General features: G+C 29.2%; 1 protein-coding gene and 1 pseudogene across 1 annotated transcript in view; one reads left to right on the top strand and one right to left on the bottom strand.

Moving 5' to 3' along the window:
* Positions 1 to 13,166, top strand: part of Sas10 (UTP3 small subunit processome component Sas10) — a 143,181-nt gene that overhangs the window by 38,674 nt on the left and 91,341 nt on the right. The gene's annotated exons all lie outside the window — the stretch shown is intronic.
* LOC149375504 (uncharacterized) lies at positions 6,292 to 12,732 on the bottom strand (annotated as a pseudogene).

Below are 13,166 nucleotides of genomic sequence, written 5' to 3'. Positions count from 1 at the left end.
CCAATTACAAAAAAAGAATTATTTCCGAAATGCTTTATATAAAACTCGACAAACACAACATCAATAGAAAGGAGAATGTGCTTTCCTTTAATAGAGCATACCTTCCTTTACTACGAAAGTTTAAATGTCCCGATCGAGTTCATCGCCCTTTACCGTCTACGTTTGCGGCTCCGCCTATATAGGCGCTGGCTTGTTGTTGTAATTTGTTGTCAGTCGATAGCACTACAGGTGACGAGTAAGTCAACCAAACTTACGAATTCTCGCGTACCTGCGGTAACAATTTACATCAAAATTTATTGTATTTTGTGTTTGAGCCTTCCAGATCACTCATTGTGTGTTTTTAATTTTAATTTTGTAGCCTGATGAGGCTGACGCATATTGTCAGCGAAACGTTGCGCATTAATAAATCAACGCAAGAAAATTTAAATACACTTTAATTGTATTTATTTATTTTCTCACATTTCGCCCCCAACGGATCACTGATCACTTTGAATTTCCAAAAAATACCATGGTTTCAAAGAAAATGCGATTACAATAATAAAAAATTGCTGTTATCCAAAAAAGAGACAATTACAGCTAACATAATCTTTTCCTTTTTCAAAATAAATGTATTTCACTTACATAAATTTTTTTTCAAGTTAATCAAATATTTCTTTAAAGCAAAGTAATCTTAAGCTCCGTTAAAAAAAGTACTTGCACTTCAAAGAAATTTGACCCTCAATCTATAGAGTAAGGTGTTGGAAAAAAGGACCCTACTGAAAATATTCAGTTGACTTGTCACGTTATTTTTCAAGTGACATGTCAGGTCAAAAGTCGTGCCAATTTACCATATAGAAGTGTCATGTAGAATTGTCATGTGAAAGTGTCATGTAGATTTTTATAAGCTAGATTTTCGGCGATTCAAAAATAAAAAAGTAAAACTTGTACTTCTAGCTGCTTAAAAGCTGTGAGAATAGCTAATATAAATAGTAAAAAAAAGCATCCCTTAGCTCCATTGAAGGAATTTAAACCTGGTCCGGATCATAGGTAGTCGAAAGTCTTTACCACTTGGCCAGAATGCAGGTACATCTAAAACTAATGTTTATTTTATAGTTTCGTGAATAACATTTACCACCTTAGTTACCTAATTGATAAATAACTTTTTATAAATGAACTTTTTATATTGTTTTGTGTCTCTTAATATGTTCGTCAACCGTAAATTTAGTAATTGATTTTACAACCACTTTTCGTTCACGGATTTTACTTAAACTTGATCTTAGATGTACCTGATAAGGACGTGAATTCTGTCCCAAGTGTCTAATCCATTCTGGCCAAGTGGTAAAGACTTTCGACTACTTATGATCCGGACCAGGTTTAAATTCCTTTAATGGAGCTAAGGGATGTTTTTTTTTACTATTTATATTAGCTATTCTCACAGCTTTTAAGCAGCTAGAAGTACAAGTCTTACTTTTTCATTTTTGAATCGCCGAAAATCTAGCTTATAAAAATCTATATAACACTTTCACATGACAATTCTACATGACACTTCTATATGGTAAATTGGCATGACTTTTGACCTGACATGTCACCTGACAAATAACATGACAAGTCACCTGAATATTTTCAGTAGGGGAACCTTTTCATATATTAACAAAACTTTAATTACAACAAAAAAATATTTTGTGCAATGTAAGAAATAGCTGTATTCTTCCATCATTGTCTTCCCTACAGTAAAAAAATTTTTTCATGATATACAAAGATTTTTTTTGTATTAACGATGAATTGTTGTGAATGGATAAAATATATTCTTTTTGATAGGCACAATAGTTAATCATTAAGAAATATTTCTTTGAAGCAAAGCACTCTTAGGCTCTATTAAAAATATTACTTGTAGAACGAAGAAACTTGACTTTCAATCTATAGAGCGAATAGTTGAAAAAAAGAAACCTTTTCATACATTAACAAAACTTTAATTACCACAAAAAAATATTTCGTACAATGTAAGAAATAGTTGATTTCTTCCAACATTTTCTTCCCTACAGTAAAAAAAATTATTTCTGATACACAAAAATTTTTTTACATCAAAGACAAATTGTTGTGAATAGATAAAATGAATCCTTTCTAATAGGCAAATGAGCTAGTCATTAGGAAATACTTCTCTACAGAAAAGTAATCTTAGGCTCTATTGAAAAAAATTACTTCTATAACAAAGAAACTTTACTTTCAACCTACAGAATAGGATGATAAACGAAAGAAACCTTTTTCTGCATCAATGAAACTTTGTTTTCAACAAAAATGTATTTCGTGCAATATAAGAGATAGCTGTTTTCTCATGACGTCTTCTTTCGCACGGTAATGAAAATTATTTCTGATAAACAAAGAGTTTTTTGTTTTGAAGATGAATTGTTATTAGGAGATAAAATATATTCTTTCTGATAGTCACATTAATTAGTCATGAAGAAATATTTCTTCGAAGCAAAGTAACATTAGGATCTATTAAAAACATTACTTTTAACCTATACAGAAAGGTCATGAACAAAAGAAACCATTCTATACATCAGTAAAATTTTATTTTTAACAAAAAAATATTTCGTACAATATCAGAGATAGCAGTATTCTTACAGCGTTTTCTTCCCCACCGTAAAAAAATACCTTTCTGCTATACAAAGACTTTTTGTATTGACGTTGAATTTTTGTGGAGAGATAAAATATATCCTCTCTGACAGGCACATTAATAAATCATGAGGACATATTACTTAATTTTTAAGATAAACATAAAATAATTTTTTGATAGAAATAATTTGTTGTACTATCAATGAGAACTATTTTGCTTACATAGTTTGTTTTTTCGCAATAAACAGGTACTTTATCATACAAAAATTATAATTTTTCAAGTTAACATTTTTTTATTTGTCACTGATATTTTTTTCAAACAACAAAAATACGACTTTCAATACAATAAAGTATTTCAAGTAATTTGTCGAAATTGATGTCATTTGAAAAAGGAGCCTTTTTATAAAAGCAATAGAAATATATTTAAGATCAATTTCGATAAATTTGAAATGTAATTATTGTTTTTTTGAACTTAGTACTTTTTTTGTAATAATACAATTTATATAAATCTAGTGACTAATGTATTTGTACCAAGAGAAGCTTAATCTACATCAAATACCCATTTGTATATCATTAATCATTTTTTTTTTTTTATTAAAGCAACAGTCATTTTTGTGACTAAATTTTTTAATTAACTTCAAATTTTTTAATTAGACTTCATTTTTTGTTTGCTTTTTAATATATTTTTAGATTTAGAATATTTGATGTTATAAAAAAGTACTTTTCATATTATTATACCATTGTCATTAAAATAATATAATTTTTTTTAAAGTAACAGTCACAAGTTTAACTGTACAAATATTTATCTGATTTCTAAAAAAATTTCAATGAAAACAAGAAATGGTTCTTGATAGGTGTATCTTGTAACTTTTTTTCTACAAGATACAGCATACAAATAATAATAATAATAATTATTATTATTTAAAATATTTAATTATACATTGTAGAAAATAAGTTACAAGATACAGCTATCAAGAACCATTTCTTGTTTTCATTGAAATTTTTTTAGAAATCAGATAAATATTTTTTGTTAAGCTTGTGACTGTTACTTTAAAAAAAATTATATTATTTTAATTACAATGATATAATGATAATTTGACATCACATAACTTTATAAGTTTAATTAACCATGCACCATTTATGGAATGTGGAACTGGGGATTCCATCTTTGAGAATTCAGTCATAATCTTACTTAATACTAGATAATACTTTAAGTTTGATATTATTTTAAATTTATGGTAAATCTGTAACAATCAGTCTTGGAAGTACTAGGCTCAAAGAAATTAGTATCTATTTAAAGCAATAATCCTTAGTACAAACTTAAAATACTGTTATGAGTAGCCAACTTTTTTTGTGATAAAATTTTTCAAAACTTTTTAAGAAAAAAACGTTAAAGAATAATTTTGTTTTTGTTCAAACAAGTTGAACGGCTGCGGTGAAATGAATAACTATTTTATTAAAACAACGCAACGAAATTTCAAATACAACATATAGTTATTTGTAACTTACACGATTAGTGTTAAAAAAACTTAATTTTCATGAAAATACTTTTGACGACAGTTTTTAGATACAGTGTTTACTAAACATTTTTTTTGTCGTTCATATAAAATTGTAATGTATTTTAGAATTACAATTAATCAATTATCATTGAATGTTTTAGAGCATTCACTATTCTAACCACTGATACTTATATTCTACTCGGAACATATCTTTTTCCATCAGATATTATATGTTCAATGTAAGGTAAAAAATCTGCCAAATTATTTTGCCATACACAGTTCCAAGAATTAGTTTCGCTTACTTCATATGCAGCCAAGTGGTTATTTAAGGAATGAACAATCATTTATTTATAAATAATGAGAAGTCGATTGTTTGTACTATCCAATCAAAAATAACATGATTTTCCAAAACAGTAAAACGTATCACTGGAACGACTATGAATTATACAATTTTTTTTGTATAATGTTCCATTTACTCTCGCCCAGTTAACGAAAGTATACTTATCAAATTCATCAGGTAGAAAAGTTTTTAAGTTTTGATATTGAAAGCTGAAGTTAATTTGCTCTACAGGAGGACCCGTTTCCATTCTAACACAAAAACCTTTTTTACTTAAAACTCTGTATGAGAATTTCAATTGATGTTTAATAGTTAAGGTTAATGGTGCATTAACTCGAGAGGTAATTGAATTTGCCGTTTCTTTAAAGTCTTTGTGTTTACCTTCGAATCTGATACAGGAAAATTGCAATAAAGAGCCAAATTTTTTCATCATGTCAAGGTAGTGGAGTATGATGTGGAATTTAGGTGTTAAATATTTCTTATTAATTTGTAAATATAGAGTGTGATGATTTTCGATAATAACTGATAATCTTTCTATCATGACATCGTTGATAACAGCACTAAAAACAATATTTTGGATCTCTCTAAGTAATAAATATAAATTCCATGCTTTACTGTTTTGCGGTATTTCATTTACGATGATTAAACCCAAGTAGTTTACTAAATTAAACATTTCTGATGATGACATAACTAGATAACGTGTTTTTACAGCCTCTATACTTATAGCTGGTAAAATATTTTTATCTCCCATCATGCTTTTATTGAAGCACTTGATTCGAGAATTTAATAAATCTACTGAAAAATATTTTTTCACACAAATTAAATCATATGATATTTCACCCATATCATAGCGACAAATGCCCTCCAGCAGATCATGCATCGGATCAGGACAACCGTTAATAATCACGTGATAATAAGGAATATCATTGAAAACGCATTCTTCTCGGATCCCGTTAGAATTAGTCACACAATCTTTCTTATAGTTCTCTACTGTTCTTAGGAGATTTTTATTTTCAACGGTCAGGGTTGCTGCTACACTTTTATCAATACTGCAAAATCTGCAGTATTGATGAGCAGAAAATGATTTGAAGAAACCTAAAATCGTGTTCTGGCCTAGGTTATCATCTGTTGTATGCGAAACAATAAAATTAATACGGAAAGTTTTCCCATTTGAATCCACCTCTATCCCAGTCTTAACTACATCCTTAATTTGCTCAATTACTGGACCAAATACTTTTTTGTTACCGACATTTTTATGATATTCAGATTTATGCAACTGCAGTAAAAATATATTTTCTAATTGACTTGCATACTCAGAAGGTAAACCTAAAATATTGAAATACAAACATCCAATTTTATTAATATTCTTTCTAGATCCTAAAGCATTATTTATTTCGAAATCGTCGTTATACAAGATAAGAGGCAAAACCGTTTCATTTTTGAAATTTTTCTCTATGATTAAACTGTATAATTCACTGTTGTAAAATGAGTTACAATTTTTATTATTTTTTACTGTTTCAATGTTGCGAAGAATTTCTGGAAGAACCTGTGGTAAAGACAAAAATGATTTTAAAGTTTTTTTGATTGGTATAATTTGGATATCATGATAACTCTGAACCGGACGGCTTTTGCCGTTAACATAAATAATATTTAGGTAAGTATCAGTTGAAATACTTTCAGGTAAGATTAAAGCATCTTTTTTTACAAAATACTTAAAAGCCTTTTTCTCGCTTTTAAAATATTCAAAAGCATTTGATATCGTATTTAGCATGCATGAAAGACCCTCTATATTAGCATATTTCTTGTTAATAATGTCTAAAATATTGCCCCTATAAAATGTAATCATATACTGAATTATGTCATTTACAGTTCCTCGATTGATTTTACTTTTTGCATACATTTCTGAAATTAAAAGTGCGACATTGTCAAATACCAATTTTGAAAATGCCTGATCAGTTATGTCACTGGTATTCTTATTACAAGCCGCAGAAACATTAGACACGAGTAAATCAGAACATTGCAGTTTATCAAGATCATGGAAACCACAATACTCTACAGAATCCGGAATTGCATCATCGTTAGGCTTCCACCTATCCTGATATGAATTATTTTGATTTGGTGCAACTTCTCTGTGGACAGATAGAACATGGCGCTTGTACGCATATATGTTTTGAAATGTGTTGCAACATTCTTGATGGAAACACTTTACCTCGTTGTTAATTTCTGATTTATGGAGTAGTTTTACGTGTGACATAAAACTTTCTGTTTCGAGTGTTATATCACAAAATGGACAAACAACCATTTTAAAACCTTTTTTAAGTTGATATAACAAGAATTACAAGACTTTCACTTAGCTATAGAACTTTTATTTTTGTTAGCTCTTTACTTACTACTTATTTTTGTTAGAACTTGATAAGTACATTTCGTATGAATGAAAATATTTTAGAGTCAAAATATCATAACACTCCAGTGAACAACTTGTCGGTATAACAAATTAAAATGATAGAAAAAAAAACATTAATATAAGAATGATGAAAGTTTATACTGTAAATTTAAATTAATGAAAGTGATTATTGTTTAGAGAACAATATCACATAGTGCAATGCAGTGAACTTATTACTAAAAAAAAAAAAAAAAATCGTTTTTATAGCTAAGTTTGGGTTACCACAGTAAGTACTACTAATTATCACTTACGTTATCATCAGACTGTAAATCAGGAGAAGTAACGCTTTTCTCAGCCTTTTGTTTCATTTTTTTCTGAACCGATAACATTATATGTTCTGTGTAACTCAACTTTTCATCATACTTGGTTTCAAATCCATACAAACATTTCTGTATCATTTGCCATATATGCTTGCTTTCAATAGGATATTGCAGGTTAAATACGTGAAAAACTTTGAAGCAGATGTCAAGTGCTTTTAGAGCACTGTCTAGTTTATACAAAACTTTGTTCAGGCACACGTAAAAATGTTCTAGTTAATGATAATCTTCTCCTACAGCAAAAATGTAGGGCTGTAAGGTTTGCTTGTGATTTTGTGCATACTGTAACCTTTCCTCTCTAATTTTTTCTACATCACCATCTGTCTATAAGTAGTAAAATTAAAAATTGTATACAACTGTGAACGTGTAATATTGTGATGAAATTCAATGGCCAATAATATGTATACTTACGATAGCATGCTGTATCAAACTATTTTTTGCATCTCCGATAGTTATTTTCCAATTCTTAGTTTGATTGTTCGATTTTATTTGAAACAATGCTTTGGATGGAATCAAATAAGCCAAAAGTAGCAATTGTACTATAATCTTTTGATCTACAAATATAAAGTGACTGTATTAGTATTACTAACACTAAAATAAAAAAAAATTATTTAATTACTTACCATCCGATGCTTCTTTTGATTTTAAGACGTTTTTGAGTGTTTCAACGCTGTCGTATTTTGAATTGATATTTGAAGTTTTGGAAACAGATTCATAAAATATTTTCCAAAGTTCAACAGTTAGATGCAAATCTTTAGTTGCACAGTTTTAATGATCAAAATCAATTTCAACGAATGTAAATGCATTCGGTTGGTTAAGAATTGGAAATTCGTCGAAAATTGTTACTAAATCTTTATCCTCTGCAGAATAATACTTTCTTTTTCTAAACTCAGCCGTTTTCTTCCAGTGCTCTTTTGCAACTTCCACAAGTGCAGTGTTTGGATTCTATTTTAGCCACATTAAACTAGTATCTACAGTTAAATCTACAAAGAAAGCAACGTATTTGTATTACTTAAATAAAAAAAAAGAAAACAAAAACTTTTTTCTTTATAGCTGTGAAACAATAATTATGCCGAATAACAGTCAAATTAACAAGTTTTCATCAAGTATGCTTCGAACATGAATTATTGTCAAACACATACTATTTATAGATGTGTTATGTATGCTGTATCATTTCACTTTTACATAACTATATAAAATTTACCTTGATCGACTAAATGACTGCTCAAATTATCTAATTATTGAATATTGAAAGTGTTTTGAAATGCTTTCAGTATATAAATGTAGTGCAAAAATTTTCTTAACTTTTTTGGATTTAATCAGAATTTAAAAATATTTCTCGGGCTTTATGTGATTTATATGTTTTTATGCTGTTTTGATGTGAATTTATTTTAATCAACGATAATAAATGTGGAAAGTTATTCAACAAATGTTAATTTGAGCTGTTATACATTTACATATTAACACTAACTACCTTAATATACCATAATTGTATTTACCAGTTAAATATTCAGCTTCGTCGTCTTGAATGATATTTTGGGCACTATTATTTTTATCTGGCTTTATCAAAGTACACAAATTTCGCCACTTATTCACCAATTTACCCCGAGTTGGAATAGATTTCTTATTTATATTACTTGCAGATTTGCTTGATATCGGTGCGATATAATACGTGCTACGAACTTCTGACTCACGAAAATCTGCTGCAATAGTTTTTCCTATTGCTTCTAGCACGTCATTGTCCAGTCTGTGTGTTAAAGACAATTTATCATGCAGTTACTAAAATGTATTTAAGGACATATTTGAGGAAGTTTGCACCTGACTGACGTACTTACCTCAATATATCTTCATTCTTAAATAATTGTATACCTACTTTAACGCAAAAATAACGAGAAAAGGCACAGAGCTGGTACATCAGCAAGTATTCAAGCAAAAATTTATTAGAAATAATTGATAATTTATATAAAGTTACAACGCGTCTTGACGAAAGAGTTCTGAGATGCTTGTCATGTGTGATACAATTTTAGCGATCACGCCTTGTATTTTTTCTTCCTTAATTGTCAATCAATTATAATAATCATTGGCTTAAATAATTCCTTAAAATAATAGATTTGCACTTATTTTCGTTACTTTGAGTAAAAGTAGGTATAGAAATATTAATTAATGAAGATATGTTGAAACAAGTCCATCGGTAAAGTAGGAACTCCTACCGAAACACTGAATGCATTTAATTAAAATTTGTGTCACTCTTACTTTTTTGTGAATTTCCTGAGTTCACGAATTAGAAAATCTACAATAATTGTTCTATCTTTTAGATCAAGGAACTTCTTTTGGTCATACTTGATAACAATATTCTTCCCCTTCTCTGTTGATTGCAGCAATACCTAATTTCACTGATTGAAATTTTTTTATAATTGAGTTTTTATCAATAGATAAATAAGATTCTTCACTCCAATCGTTAATATTTTCTTCATTTTCTGTGCTGTCTCGCAGCTTTTTAACAATACGATCATTATCTGCTTGCTACAATACAAGAATAAAATTTATAAAAGGTTCCCGATTCTCTTTAATTGATTTTATTATAAATAAAATTAATATCCTATTATTGATTTCAATATTAATAATAAAAAAGGGACTTATTAAAACTGTGCATAAAAAAATGCGGTAATATAATTACTGCAGTTTTTTATGAAAAATAATATGTCAATCGTTTTTTATTAAAACGTAACCCAAACATTTCATTAGTTTTTGTTGTATTTAACTAAACTACTTATTAATTCCCGAAGAATGATAAATCGTGTAAATATGCGTAATTACAAAAAATGAATAGTTACACAATTACTACAAAAACTATGAAATGGATTTTTCAAGTGTAAAAGTGGATCAGAATAGAATGTTTGTAAGTTCCTCATTTCCTCATAATTAAAAAATAAAATTGTTTAACAAAGAATGTATGTATGTAATATAATTGTATTACTATTATTTAGTGAACATATCTGGGCAACCGGCACTTACTGCAGTTCTTTTTTTTGGTGAATTGTGATCTTTTAATATCTCCCCACTATCTTTTTGAGATGATTCATTTAAACGAATTTTAAAAGATGCTCTATCACCAATGGACGGGATTGATTCTTTTAACATAAGGTCATCTAGACCACTGAAAACTTCGAAAGTTACTTTACTAGCTGCAGAAAAAAGGTATTTATTTTAATAACAAAATTATAATAAACTGGTGATTTTATTTACAAGCATTTATTTGTTATATACTATTAGTAATACGTTCGCTTTACTTGTACACTAAAAAATCAGCCTAAATATAAAATTTTAAATATTTAAATTTTTTGCGATCAAAAAAATTGTTATGGTTTTCTAAAATGATTTGGAGGATTTCATTCCCTTAGTGTTCAATCAGTATTACGAAAAAAAAAATTTTTCTAATCCGAAAATTATAGTAGTTTTCGTCACATAAGTTCCATCGCCGCCGGGGCTATTTTTCGGCTATTCTTCGGACAGTAGGATTTTTTTTTAAATCAACGCAAGTTATCTATAAAATGCAATATTTCTTTTCGATAATATCAAAATTTTTTTTAAGTTTAATGTTAATTTCAATGATTTTTGTATTTTAATCTTAATTAATTCGTATTGTAGAAAAAATTAATCATTTGTTAAAACAAAAAAACTTTTGTTGGTTGAAACAAAAAAAATTTGGTCACACAAAAAAATTCTAATTACGCACGATTTTTTTTTTGTTGAAGTAAAAAAATATTTTTTCACTTCAATAACCGGCATCCAAACTAACTAATGTTTTATAAAATTTAAAAAAAACTTAACTTTAAGCCAAGCAAATAATTTTTTTAAATCAATGAGCTCTTGTTACAAAAACACTTTTCATTCAAAAATATATGTTGTTGACTGAAAAAAGACTGGTACACAAGACAAAAAAACCTTATAGTAGTAGCTGCGGTCGGATGGCGCTTACGTAGCGAATCCTATTTTTCTTACCAAGGGCGCTGTAAATGTCCAAAGGTCTCAAAAAACCCTCGAGGTAGGCAAACTATTATTTCGTATAAATAATGTCTTTCAATGAAAGGTCTGATTTACTTGTGTTAAAGAACGTACCACAGGGTAAAACAATAAATCTTTGAAAAGTCAGGAAATTTAAAAATATTTACTAAATGAAGTTAACCATTGTTTAAAAACAAATTTTTTCAAAAAAAAAAAAGGTTTTTGAATCATAGAAAATATATGTCAAAATATTTCAAACGTTCAATACAAATTTTCTTTGAAGTAATACGTATTTCTTTGTATAATATTTTCAACGGTAGTAAGCAGTTTCATGCGATTTATGTAGAAACACAATGTTTATATTATATAAAAAATGACACCGATTATGACAAAAGGTTACTTCAAAACAGATTCCTCACGTAATTCTATACAATAGAAAAAAAAAGTGAACAAAGTATTTCCCTCTTCAAGATATTATATTTCATAGATAATTGAAAAACGGGTTTAAACATAGATAGTATTCTACTGGGAATTTTTTTACAAAAAACATAAGAAATGACAACAAATAATTTCTAAATTAATACCTAAAAGTAAAATCTATGTGTACCCTTGCCCTGTTACAGTGTAGATTAGTGACTCACTTAATTATTCCGCGGGTAGTCAGATAAATTTAGGAATGCGGTTCAAATACTGTGTCAATATGCCTGGCTACTTCAAAGAATACACACACATGTACATGGAGGAAGCACGCAGTGCCAGCAGCACGATACAAAATGCAAAAGAGCGTCCAAGCGCGAAAAAGAATGATATAGTTTTTTCTCCAGAGCTGCTTGTGTTTAGCAAGCTTAATCAGTCACGAGTAGCTTAGAGAGAGAGAGAGAGAGAGAGAGAGAGAGAGAGAGAACAACTACCTCTATCCGGTATTCGCATGGATCTTTCTTTCTCTCGCTCTCTCTCTCTCTCGTACTCGGTCTCGCGCTGGGCGGCTAATATTGAAGGTCGACCGAGCGAGCGCCAGGCTAACTATTTATATGTAGACGTGCACATCGAGCCTTGCACGTTTATAATATATAGTGAGCCGCCCTGCTAGCACTGTGCATGCACCATTTCTATATATGTATATACAATTTCTTGAAAACTGGCTATCCACGAAATAATGCTGCTTAGCGTTACAAACTTTTTAAGAACTAGGCTCCAGATGTTTATTTTCTCCGCACGTGCAGATATGAATATAAGATCGCGATCACTTCTATACAATTGCCTGCTTTTTTGTGTGCAAACACATTTTCAGATACTAACACTACACACTTACACTATTAGTTAAAAAACTTTTTCAAAAATCCAACTGTGCATCTAGCAGCTTTGTGTTTGGAAAAAAATACCATGCAAGTGTCGTCAAATGCAACAATGATTACTATTATTCTATGGACATGTACATGCATGAAAAAATTTACGTTTTTAAAACTCACCTTCAAAAACTTCGATGTACGACGCTAAATTCCACTTGATAAGAACATCCTTTGTCTTTTCGTCGGCCATGTTGACATAGGTACCGGAATGGCCTAACACACGTGGATCGCGTAAAATTTGCTCACTACAACACACAAAATATCTGTATACTTTAGCTAGATGGATGATTTGATGTAACGCAAAAAAAATGTATATAAATGACAACTTTAGACTTAGCAAAAGATTTAACAAATGTCGAGAATCAGCTAATGAACAGTTACAAGTTTTCTTGTGAACTACATACGATCCATCGTGTAGCTTAGAAGTGCACACGGCAGTTACGCGAGACCAACTGAATTGTATACTGTATAGGCTGTGTTTAAAACACCTCGGATTTTAGTATATAGGCTAACCGAGACACTTCTGAATTCGAAATTTGATGGAGAAGAGGGCATTTTTGATATTATATGAAATTCGATCTGCTGATTACGAAAAAAATAGTTAAATATTTTTGAAGCAGTGGG

The sequence above is a fragment of the Copidosoma floridanum genome, unplaced genomic scaffold, assembly GCF_036245765.1.
Source record: "Copidosoma floridanum isolate Cflo_tuat_1 unplaced genomic scaffold, Cflo_Japanese_pri ptg000006l, whole genome shotgun sequence".
NCBI classification, from domain to species: domain Eukaryota; kingdom Metazoa; phylum Arthropoda; class Insecta; order Hymenoptera; family Encyrtidae; genus Copidosoma; species Copidosoma floridanum.
This window is presented reverse-complemented; position numbering and strand designations above follow the sequence as displayed.